The sequence below is a fragment of the Pan troglodytes genome, chromosome 20 (assembly GCF_028858775.2).
Source record: "Pan troglodytes isolate AG18354 chromosome 20, NHGRI_mPanTro3-v2.0_pri, whole genome shotgun sequence".
NCBI classification, from domain to species: domain Eukaryota; kingdom Metazoa; phylum Chordata; class Mammalia; order Primates; family Hominidae; genus Pan; species Pan troglodytes.
The window spans coordinates 6,962,551-6,975,169 of NC_072418.2; positions in this window are offsets into that span (position 1 = coordinate 6,962,551).

Genomic DNA, 12,619 nt, shown 5'->3' on the forward strand with positions numbered 1-12,619 from the left:
GCTGGAGTGCGATGGTGTGATTTCGGCTCACTGCAACCTCTGCCTCCTGGGTTCAAGCGATTCTCTTGCCTCAGCCTCCCAGGTAGCTGGGATTACAGGTGCCCACCACCATGCCCAGCTAATTTTTTGTATTTTTAGTAGAGACGGGGTTTTGCCATGTTGGCCAGGCTGGTCTTGAACTCCTGACCTCAGGTGATCCACCCGCCTCGTCCTCCCAAAGTGCTGGGATTACAGGTGTGCACCACCATACTTTTGTATTTTTAGTGGAGATGGGGTTTCACCGTGTTGGCCAGGCTAGTCTCGAACTCCCAACTTCAGGTGATCTGCCTGCCTCAGCCTCCCAAAGTGCTAGGATTAGAGGCATGAGCCACTGCATCCAGCCATCCCAAGCATTTTGGATAAGGGATTCTCAGCCTGTTTTATCCCAGGGATCAGTGTCTGGTGCCCCCACTCTCTTCCCAACTCTGAGCTCCCCAGGATTGTCCCTCTGTCCCAGCCCTGACCCCTCGGTCAGTGTCCAGCTGTGTCCAGTTTTACTTCTCCACAGCCTGGTGGCTCCTCATGAGCCAAACCAAGACGGAGGACTCTCTGGGCCCCAATGCCTGTATTTTGGGGTACATGACCCTGGAGGCCTTTCCTGCATCATCTCCATCCTATCCCCTCCCCAGCACCCATTCCAACATGAGCCACAGGACAATCTTGCCATGTCCAAGTGCACTGACTTTATTTCACCCCCATCCGGCCTTTGCCCATGCTGGTCCCTCTACCAGAAACGTCTTTCCCCAAAGCCTTTTCTTCCTGGCAATCAATTGCCTTCAATAGCTTTGCTTCCACCCCCTCTTTCTGAGCCCCTCTGGCCACTGCCCACCCAGTTCTGGGTTCCTTCCACCCCAGCCTGACCATGAGGGGCTGTGGGGTGGACTCTGGGAGACCCTGAGACTCCAGCACTGGCCAAGACTGGCCCGAATACCCCATGATGCCTGCTAAAAGAACCCCCAAAAGCTACTCAGGCGATTATGATCCGAACAGCACTCTGAGTGTCTAGGGCTGGCCACATCTCTCTCCCTCTCTCCCAGTTCTCCATGATGATCTCTCCATCTCTCCTTATCTCTGTGTGTATCTCTGGGTCTCTACACGTCTGTGTCTACATCTCCCTCTCTCCCTCTCTCTCTCCCTCTCCCCCCTTTCTCCCTCCGTTTCTCTCTCTTTTTCTCCCTTTCTCTTTCTCTCTCCCTCCTCTTTCCTTCCCCCTTTCTCTCTCTCCCCCGTCTTTCTCATTCTCTCTCCTCACCCTCCCCCATCTCTTTCTCATTCTCTCTCCCCCACTCCCTTTCTCATTCTCTCTCTCTCCCCTTTCTTTCTCATTCTCTCTTTCCCCCTCTCTCCCCGCCCTTTCTCATTCTTCTCTCTCTCTCTCCCTCCCCAGCCCTCTCTTTCTCTGTCTTCCCCTGACCCCCCACCTGGGTCTCTCTGCTTCTGTATCTTTTTGTCTCTGCTCCTCCCATGGGGCACCAGCTTCACCCACCACCTTCTTCCCCACCCCTCCCTCTTCTCCGCTTTCTCCCTTCCCCATGCCACTGTGGATCTGGCACTGGCTGGGCACAGGGGGATGGTCTGGCCTTCCTCCCCCACCTCTCCTGTCTCTGCCTCTCCTCTGACTCAGCCTCTCCTCTGTCTCTCCCTCTCCTCTGTCTCTGCCTCTCCTCTGTCTCTGCCTCTCCTCTGACTCGGCCTCTCCTCTGTCTCTGCCTCTCTTCTGTCTCTGCCTCTCTTCTGACTCTGCCTCTCTTCTGTCTCCCTCTCCTCTGACTCTGCCTCTCCTCTGTCTCTGCCTCTCCTCTGTCTCTGCCTCTCCTCTGTCTCTCCCTCTCCTCTGTCTCTACCTCTCCTCTGCCTCTCCCTCTCCTCTGTCTCTGCCTCTCCTCTGCCTCTCCCTCTCCTCTGTCTCTCCCTCTCCTGTCTCTGCCTCTCCTCTGTCTCTCCCTCTCCTCTGTCTCTGCCTCTCCTCTGTCTCTCCCTCTCCTCTGTCTCTCCCTCTCCTCTGTCTCTCCCTCTCCTCTGTCTCTGACTCTCCTCTGCCTCTCCCTCTCCTCTGTCTCTCCCTCTCCTCTGTCTCTGCCTCTCCTCTGTCTCTCCCTCTCCTCTGTCTCTGACGTTCTATTTCCGTCTCGCAGGCTCTGGGTGCACATCTCCCCCGGGGCTGCCAACCTCTGGGCTCCACACTCCCCACTCTCCTGTGGCACCCCCCTCTCTGCTACTTCCAGACCCCCCACCTGCTCCTGCCTCCCAGGTACTGGGGCAGAGATGGGAGATGGAGTTTATGAGTTTTTCTGAGGTGGGGTCTCGCTCTGTTGTCCAGGCTGGAGCGCCTCATAGTGGTGCGATTATAGCTCACTGCAGCCTCGAACTCCTGGGCTCAAGCAATCCTCCTGCCTCAGCCTCCTGAGTAAATGAGACTACAGGTGCCTGCTACCATGCCAGCTAATTTTTAAATTTTCTGTAGAGATGGGATCTCGTTACATAGCCCAGGCTGGTTTTGAACTCCTGGCCTCAAGGGGTCTTCCCGCCTCAGCCTCCCAAAGCGTTGGGATTCAGGCGTGTGCCAGAACACCGCCCAGGGAGATGGAATTCAAATGGATTTTAAGGCTGCACCTTCTCCCTGCCCGGCTGGGGAGGAACAGAGAGGGAAAGGGGCCTCCCCGAGGTCACACAGCACCTGGCCTGGGACCCCCTGCAGCTTTGAGTGGGAGTCCCCACAGGGCTCCAGATTTGAGTTCAGCAGCCCAACCCTTGCTGTGCGATTGGGGGCAGTCCACTCTGCATCTCGGAGCCTCAGTGACCTCCTCTGTGTAGCAACAATGGCTGTGCCACCTCCATGGGTGACAGTGAAGCCAGCCAACATAGGGAAGGTGCTTCTGACTTTAGAACATGGGAAATTGGAAGCATGGGAACTACTATAGACATCTATTCCCATTCCCAGGAGGTGGCCAGGCGCTGTGGCTCACTCCCAGCACTTTGGGAAGCTGAGGCGGGTGGTGAAACCCCATCTCTACTAAAAATACAAAATTAGCTGGGTATGGTGGCGCATGCCTGTAATCCCAGCTACTCGGGGAGCCGAGGCAGGAGACTCACTTGAACCTGGGAGGCGAAGGTTGCAATGAGCTGAGATCGTGCCACTGCACTGCAGCCTGGGCAACAGAGTAAGACTCTGTCTCAAAAAAAAATTATATATATATATTCCCAGGAGGCGGAATGGGAGGATGGGAGGTGGGGAGGGGCCAGCTTTGTGTGAGACCCTCATCCAGAGGGCAAATTTGTTCTGAGAGAGTGCCCAGGGGTGCACAGACTTGGGGTGAGGCGGCTGGGAAGAGCTTGTCTGTTTCACCAAGAAATAAGTGTGAATGCGGGGAGATGGGGGTGGAGGAGAGCACTGGGGTTGCCTAGCAACAGAGATGAAGCTGACAGACAGGATCCAGACCTGCTGTCCAGGGTCTGGGGGTTTCAAGAAAGGGGGGTGCTGATATTTGGGATCTTGTGTTTTTCTGGCTGAGAAGGTATCCCCACCATGGCCCTCCAAACTTCAGCAGAGTTGACCCCAGACTCAGGGGTCTTAGGGACCCCGGAGCCTAGAACAGAGAGATTCAGTGGTAGCCGGAGATTCATGTACTCGGGAAAGAAGCAGTGGAGACAAAAGCAGACTCGGCCCCCTTTCCAGCCCCGGCCCTGACAGTTGCAGAGATGTTGATGGCTGAGGAGAACTGGATTGCCATTTATGAACTTCTCTCTCTTTTTTTTTTTTTCCTGTGACTTGAGTTTTGCTCTTGTCGCCCAGGCTGGAGTGCAATAGCGTGGTCTCGGCTCACTGCAACCTCCGCCTCCTGGGTTCAAGTGATTTTCCAGCCTCAGCCTCCTGAGTAGCTGGGATTACACGTGCCGGCCACCACGCCTGGCTAATTTTTGTATTTTTAGTAGAGACGGGGTTTCACCATGTTGGCCAGTCTGGTCTCGAAATCCTGACCTCAAGTGGTCCCCCCGCCTCAGCCTTCCAAAGTGCTGGGATTACAGGTGTGAGCCCCCGTGCCCAGTCTATGAACTCCTTTTTAAGGAGGGAGTCATGGTGGCTAAGAAGGATGCCCACCTGCCTAAGCACCCAGAGCTGGCAGACAGGAATGTGCCCAACCTACACGTCATAAAGGCCAAACAGTCTCTCAGATCACGAGGTCATGTGAAGGAACAATTTGCCTGGAGACTTTTTTTTTTTTTTTTTTTGAGTTGGAGTCTCGCTCTGTCGCCCAGGCTGGAGTGCAGTGGTGCAATCTCGGCTCACTGCAACCTCCGCCTTCCGGGTCCAAGTGATTCTTCTGCCTCAGCCTCCTGAGTAGCTGGGATTACAGGCACCCACCACCATGCCTGGCTAATTTTTGTATTTTTAGTAGAGGAGGGGTTTCACCATGTTGGTCAGGCTGGTCTCGAACTCCTGACTTTGTGATCCGCCCGCCTCAGCCTCCCAAAGTGCTAGAATTACAGGCGTGAGCCACCATGCCTGGCCGACTGGAGACGTTTCTACTGGTACCTTACCAATGAGGGTATCTAGTGTCTCCATGATGACCTCCAGCTGCCCTCAGAGAGTGTGCCTGCCAGTCTATGCCGCAGCCGTCCAGAGACTGGTAGACCTTGGCCTAAACGTCTGGAGGGTGAGTGCCCTCCAAGACTCCCAAGAGGGGAAGCTGACAGAGACCCACAGGTGGGGCGCTGTGCCCCCTGGTGCTGTCCAGGAAGCCAAGGCTGGGGCTGGGCCAGCAACCAAATTCCAGTTTAGAGGTGGATTTGGTGGTGGACATGGTCAGCCACCTCGGTACAATTGGAGAGGATTAGTTTGCACTGAATAAACTTACAGCCAGAAAAACAAACAAACAAACAAACAAACAAAAAACAGACTTGGCCCTGTCTTCCCGGCAGTTCCAGCCTCATGGCTGGAAACATATATAATTGTTTGTTTTGAGACAGAGTCTCACTCTGTCACCCAGGCTGGAGTGCAGTGGTGCAATCTCTCTGCTCACTGCAACCTTCACCTCCTGGGTTCAAGGGATTCTCCTGCCTCAGCCTCCTGAGTAACTGGGATTACAGGCATGTGCCACCACACCCAGCTAATTTTTGTATTTTTAGTAGAGACGGGGTTTCACCATGTTGCCCAGGCTGGTCTCAAACTCCTTACCTCAGGTGATCCACCCGCCTTGGCTTCCCAAAGTGCTGGGTTTACAGGTGTGAGCCACCTCGCCTGGTCGGATTCTAGATTTTAGATTGGCCAGTTTGGTCCCAGCTGTTGGGGGCGGGACAGGAGAAGGTGGGAGAGGCTGGGGAAGAGCCCTTGGGCAGAGGGGAGGGAAGGATGGAGACGAGGCAGGAGGTGGGACCTATGTAGAGGGCAGGGCAGGAGGTGAGTTTGATGCCTGCCTGGGGCTGGGGCCTTGGACCTTCCCCTCTAGGCAGCCCTGCCTCTGAAGCTGTTTCTGAGTTTTCTGCCTTCCCCATCCTCTGAATTCCCCTGTCTCTCCCCGCCTCGCTCCCTCTGCTGCCCGTGATGAAGAATGGAATTATATTTTTATAACTTCTTGTTTTTCCTGAACCAAGTTCCATGTGCACTGGGCTAAATTTAAAAAGCGGATGGATGGAGAGATGATCATGTTCACTTTCACTCCCTTGGAAAAAAATAAACGCCTTGATTCAGGTGCCATTTCCCTCGGGGACGCTGGGGGCGGGGTGGTGGCCTTTCTGCTCACAGTGACAGGGCTGGACAGAGATAAGTCAGACCTGGATTCCAGCTGCCTCCTTCCGGAAGCCTTGCCTGACCTGTGCCTGATCCAGGCCCACCCCTCAGATCTTCTGATACCCTGGGCATCCCCCAAAACAGCCCTGGTCACCCTGTGCTGGAACTGCCTGTTTGCTTGTTCTCTCTGCCTGGTCCTCCTTTCCCATCCTTTTTTTTTTTTTTTTGAGACAGAGTCTCGCTCTGTTGCCCAGGCTGCAGTGCAGTGGCGCGATCTTGGCTCACTGCAACCTCCGCCTCCCAGGTTCAAGCAATTCTCCTGCCTCAGCCTACCTAGTAGCTGGGATTATAAGCACGCACCACTACACCCATCCTTTGCCATCTTTAGGGCTAGCTTCTCAACCTTTAGGGCTCAGCTCCAATGTTACCTCCTCCAGGAAGCCCTCCCTGACCACTCTGACTAAAGAAGCTACGAAGTTGTTTTCTATCACATCATCATCATCATCTTCTTTTTTTTTTATGAGACAGGGTCCCCTGTCACCCAGGCTGGAGTGCAGTGGCATGATCACAGCTCACTACAGCCTCGAACTCCTGGACTCAAGCAATCCTCTTGCCTCAGCTTCCCCCGTAGCTGGAACGTAGCTAGCACACCACCATACCTGGTGCTTGTATTTTCTTTCTTTCTTTTTTTTTTTTTGAGAGGGAGTTTCGCTTTTGTTGCCCAGGCTGGAGTGCAATGGCATGATCTCCGGCTCACTGCAAGCTCCGCCTCCCGGGTTCAAGCCATTCTCCTGCCTCAGCCTCCCGAGTAGCTGGGATTACAGGCATGTGCCACCACACCCGGCTAATTTTGTATTTTTAGCAGAGATGGGGTTTCTCCGTGTTGGTCAGGGTGGTCTCGAACTCCCAACCTCAGGTGATCCACCCACCTCGGCCTCCCAAAGTGCTGGGATTCCAGGCATGAGCCACCACACCCAGCGCTTGTATTTTCTTTAGAACATTTTTTATCACCCAGAATTCTCTTAGGCTAATATTTGTAATTTGTTAAGCACAGTTAAGGGAACTGGATCTGGACTGCCTAACCCCTCCCAAGTCCCAACTACAGGCTGGCCCCTGCCAGCCTGTCCCTGTAGCCTTCATTTTCACTCTCCCTGCATTATTCAGTCACCACTCAGCAAACATGTTTTAAGTGGCTACTGCACTAGACCGTGTATCTCATGGCTCCTAGTCCTGCCCTGGTGCTTATAATCACCCAGGGAGTTTCCAATTCCAACCAACACCTTCCATCCCTCCCCTCCACTGGAGATTCTGAATGAATCGGTCTAGAGTTGGGGGCTGGGAAAAGGATTCAAGTGTGCCCTCAGGACATAGAACAATTGCTGTAGGTTTCGTTTTTTCCTTTTTTTTTTTTTTTTTTTTTTGAGACAGAGTCTCACTCTGTCGCCCAGGCTGCAGTGCAGTGGTGTGATTTCGGCTCACTGCAACCTCCGCCTCCCAGGCTCAAGTGATTCTCCTGCTGCAGCCTCCTGAGTAGTAGCTGGGATTACAGGTGCATGCCACCACGCCTGGCTAAGTTTTGTATTTTAAGTAGAGACGGGGGTTTCATTATGTTGGCCAGGCTGGTCTCGAACTCCTGACCTCAGGCGTTCCTCCCACCTCGGCCTCCCAAAGTGCTAGGATGACAGGCGTGAGCCAACATGCCCGGCCTCTGCAATAGGTTTTCTTATCTCCCAAAGGCCATGCTCACTGCTGCCCCCAAGCCTTTGCTGAAGCTGGTCCCTCTGCTGGAACACACTCCTGCTTCCTCTCCACCTATTTAAATCCTCCATAACTTTCTTTGTTATAAACATTTTTTTTTTCTAATTTTGAGGAAAGTAAAAAGGAAAGACAAGTGCAAAGACAAATATAGCAAGCACCTGTGTTTCCTCCACACAGGACCAGCGGTGCTTAACCCTTCTCATATTTGCTTCAGGCCTGTTTTGTTTTCTAAGTAAGAATGGAAATACTGGAAGTCAAGGTACAGTGGCCTTTGACCTCCTCCAGTCACGCATTTTTCTACATTCTTATGTGTATAAACTCTCACCCATCTATCCATGAATGTGACTAGTGTAATTTTGCACACTAAAAATAAATCTTAATATTCTCATAAGGTACATATCATCCTGCAATTTGCTCTTTTCACTCAATATTTTATTTTATTAATTTTTAAAATATTTATTTTATTTATTTATGGATTTATTTTGAGATGGAGTTTCATTCGTGTTGCCCAGGCTGGAGTGCAATGGTGCAATCTCGGCTCACTGCGACCTCCGACTCCCGGGTTCAAGTGATTCTCCCGCCTCAGCCTCCTGAGTAGCTGGGATTACAGGTACACGCCACCACTCCTGGCTAATTTTTTGTATTTTTAGTAGAGGTGGGGTTCCTCCACATTGGCCAGGCTGGTCTCCAACTCCTGACCTCAAGTGATCCACCTGCCTCGGCCTCCCAAAGTGCTGGGATTACAGGTGTGAGGCACTGTGCCCCACTCTGTCAATGAACTTTTAGGTTAATTCCTGGTTTTGGTTTTTGTTTTAGAGATGCAGTCTTCCTGTGCTGCCCAGGCTGGAGTGCAGTGGCTATTCACAAACACAATCATAGCACACCACAGCCTCGAACTCCTGGCCTCAAGTGATCCTCCTGCCTCGGCCTCCCAAGTAGCTGGGACTACCACCGCACCCCGCTCTATTCCTGGTTTTTAATATTACAAACGCTGCTACTATGAAAAGTCTTTTCCTCTCTCTTTATGCACTTGGCAAAGTATTTCTCTAAGAACTATGACTAGAAATGGAATCACTGGAACATTGGATGTGTGCATGGTTTACCTGACTATTTAATGCCCAAGTGCTTTCTAGGATTAAGCTACAACCGGTAACTGTGGAAGCTCCCCTTCTTCCAATTTTTTTTTTTTTTTTTTTGAGATGGGGTCTCGTTCTGTCACCCAGGCTGGGGTGCAGTGGTGCGATCTCGGCTCACTGCAAGCTCCGCCTCCCGGGTTCATGCCATTCTCCTGCCTCAGCCTCCTGAGTAGCTGGGACTATAAGGCGCCCGCCACCACGCCCTGCTAATTTTTTTTGTATTTTTAGTAGAGACGGGGTCTCACCCTGTTAGCCAGGATGGTCTCGATCTCCTGACCTCATGATCGGCCCGCCTCGGCCTCCCAAAGTGCTGGGATTACAGGCGTGAGCCACCAGCTTTTTCTTTTTTTGGGGATGGAGTCTTGCTCTGTCACCCAGGCTGGTGTGCAATGGTGCAATCTTGGCTCCCTGCAACCTCCGCCTCTCAGGTTCAGGTGATTCTCCTACTTCAGCCTCCCGAATAACTCGGATTACAGGCACCTGCCACCATGCCGGGATAATTTTTGTATTTTTAGTAGAGACGGGGTTTCACCATGTTGACCGGGCTGGTCTCGAACTCCTGACCTCAGGTGATCCACCTGCCTCGGCCTCCCAAAGTGCGGGGATTACAGATGTCAGCCATTTCACCTGGCCGTCTCCCATGGTTTTGCTGATACTTGAAACCTTGAGTTTTCCAGGCTTTCTCTTCAAATCTCCCCCAGTCTATTGTGGCCTTTTTGGACCCTCCAGGCTCCTGGGTTTTGCCACAGGGCCACCTCACTGCACTCATGGTGCTAGGCACCCTCGCCTGCAGTGCACCATCACTACCCAGTTTGAGCATGAAAGAACCAACTATCTCTCGCTTCAGACTCTTAACAATTGGAAGTGGAACCTGCCAGGCACTGCGGCTCATGCCTGTAATGCCAGTACTTTGGGAGGCTGAGGCAGGAGGATCTCTTGAGGCCAGGAGTTTGAGACCATCCTGGGCAACACAGCAAGACTCCCGTCTCTACAACAAATATATAATAAAATAATAAATTGGGAGTGACTCTCAGGTCCTAGCGCTTTCCCCCCATAGCTATTCCAGAAATTCCAAGATCTTACACATTACGCAGAAAAGGCGCTTATCAACATTCTTTTGCCAATCATTAAAACAACCACTCCCACGATAACAACAAAAAAGAAAAAGTGGCCGGGTCCGGTGGCTCACGCCTGTAATCCCAGCACCTTGGGAGGCCGAGGTGGGCGGATCACTTGAGGCCAGGAGTTCAAGACCAGCCTGGCCAACATGATGAAACCCCGTCTCTACTAAAGATACAAAAATTAGCTGCACATGGTGGCACATGCTTGTAATCCCAGCTACTCAGGAGGCTGAGGTAGGAGAATCGCTTGAACCCGAGAGGCAGAGGTTGCAGTGAGCAGAGATTGTGCCACTGCACTCCAGCCTCGGTGACAGAATGAGACTTTGTCTCAAAAAAAAAAAAAAAATAAGGCCGGGCGCGGTGGCTCACGCCTGTAATCCCAGCAATTTGGGAGGCCAAGGTGGGTGGATCACGAGGTCAGGAGATCGAGACCATCCTGGCTAACACGGTGAAACCCCATCTCTACTAAAACTACAAAAAATTAGCAGGGTGTGGTGGCGGGCACCTGTAATCCCAGCTACTCGGGAGGCTGAGGCAGGAGAATGGCATGAACCCGGGAGACGGAGCTTGCAGTGAGCTGAGATCGCGCCACTGCACTCTAGCCTGGGCGACAGAGTGAGACTCCATCTCAAAAAAAAAAAAAAAAAAAAAAAAAAAAAAAAAAAAAAAAAAAGGAAAATTACTACCCAGGCTCATTGACAAGTGCAATATTACAGCTTCAGGTATGGTTGGATCCAGGAACTTGACTCATGACATTAGCAATTTTTCTCTTGCCATCTCTCAACTCTGCTTTCTTCTGGGCTGGCTTCTCCCAGCCTCACCCCCGAGGTGGGCTCCCCTTTCTTAGTGGCAAGGATGCCCCTCAGTGGCTCCAAATTCCATCCTCCCAGCTCTATATCCTGCGGGTAGGGACATAGAGCCTCCTCTTCTCATTCTCACTGGCTCAGTCCTGAACCAATCATAGCAACCCCCAGAAGAGGTAGTGCTCTGATTGGCCAGGACAGCTGGGGGAGGGTGGAGTCAGCTAACTACTGAGACCAGAAGTGGGGAAAGGGCTGCTCCCCAAGGAAAATTGGGGTTGCTGGTTGCTAAGGAAGAGAGTCGGCAAAACCAACTGTGATTGCCACTAGGAAACTCAAGGCAAAGGATTCTCAAATTCTTTTTTTTTTTTTTTTTTTTTTGAGACGGAGTCTCACGCTGTCACCCAGGCTGGAGTGCAGTGGCGTGGTCTCTGCTCACTGCCACCTCCGCCTCCCGGGTTCAAGTGATTCTTCTACCTCAGCTCCCAAGTAGCTAGGATTACAGGCGTGCACCACCATGCCTGGCTAATTTTTTTTTTTTTTTTTTGTATTTTTAGTAGAGGAAGGGGTTTCACCATGTTGGCCAGGCTGGTCTTGAACTCCTGACCTCAGATGATCCGCCCACCTCGGCTTCCCAAATTGCTGGAATAACAGGCATGAGCCACCGCACCCGGCCTCCTTGGGGTTCTGAGTTCTCCTACGCTAAAATCAAGGTGACTGCAGGATTGCATTCCTTCTGGAGGCTCTAGAGGAGAACTACTATCCTTGCTTTTCCAGCTTCTAGAGGCTTCGTTTTTAATTTAATTTTATGTTGTAGAGACTGGGGTCTCTCTATGTTGGCCAGGCTGGTCTCGAACTCCTGACCTCAAAGGATCCTCCTGCCTTGGCTTTCCAAAGTGCAGGGATTACAGGCGTGAGCCACCATGTCCAGTCTTCAGAGGCTTCTTGGATTCCTTGGCTCGTGGCCCCTTCCTCCATCTCCAAGCCAGCAAGGGCTGATGGAGTCTTTCTCAAGCTACCTCACCCTGTTTGTTCCTGTTATCGATCAGGTCTACTTCTCTGAACCTGGCCTTCCTGCTTCCTTCTTTTTTTTTTTTTTTTTGACAGAGTCTCCAGAGTCTCGCTGTCTTGCCCAGGCTGGAGTGCAGTGGCGTGACCTCAGCTCACTGCAACCTCCGCCTTCTGGGTTCAAGCGATTCTTCTGCCTCAGTCTCCCGAGTAGCTGGGACGACAGATGCGAGCCACCACACCTGGCTAATTTTTTTTTTTTTTTTTTGTATTTTTAGTAGAGACGGGGTTTCACCATATTGGCCAGGCTGGTCTGGAACTCCTGACCTTGTGATCCACCCGCCTTGGCCTCCCAAAGTGCTGGGATTATAGGCATGAGCCACTGCGCCGGGCCCCATCTTTTTCTTTTTTGGTTAGGTTTGGTTTGTTTTTTGGAGACGGAGTCTCACTCTGTCACCCAGGCTGGAGTGCAGTGGGGCAATCTCGGCTCACTGCAACCTCCACCTCCCGAGCACAAGTGATTCTCCCGCCTCAGCCTCCAGAGCAGCTAGGATTACAGGTGCCCACCGCCACACCCGGCTAATTTTTGTATTTTTAGTAGAGACAGGGTTTCACCATGTTGGGCAGGCTTGGTTCAAACTCCTGACCTCAGGTGATCTGCCCTCCTCGGCCTCCCAAAGTGCTGGGATTATAGGCATGAGCCACTGCGCCCAGCCTCCTGCTTCCTTCTTATAAGCACCCTGTGATTGCACTGGGTTTATCCGGATAATCCAGGATCATCTCCTCATCTCAAGATCCTTAATGTAATCCCATTTGCAAAGTCCTTTTTGCCAACTGAAGTACCATATGCATAGGATTTGGGAATTAGGATGTGGACATCTTTGGACGGGGAGGTGTCAATATTCTGCCAAGCACAATGGGCCATAAGGAGGAACAGACATGGGTGCATTTGTTTATTTCACAAACATTTATTGAGCACCTACTGTGTACTCACCTGTTCTAGGTCCTGAGAACACAGCAGAAAACAAG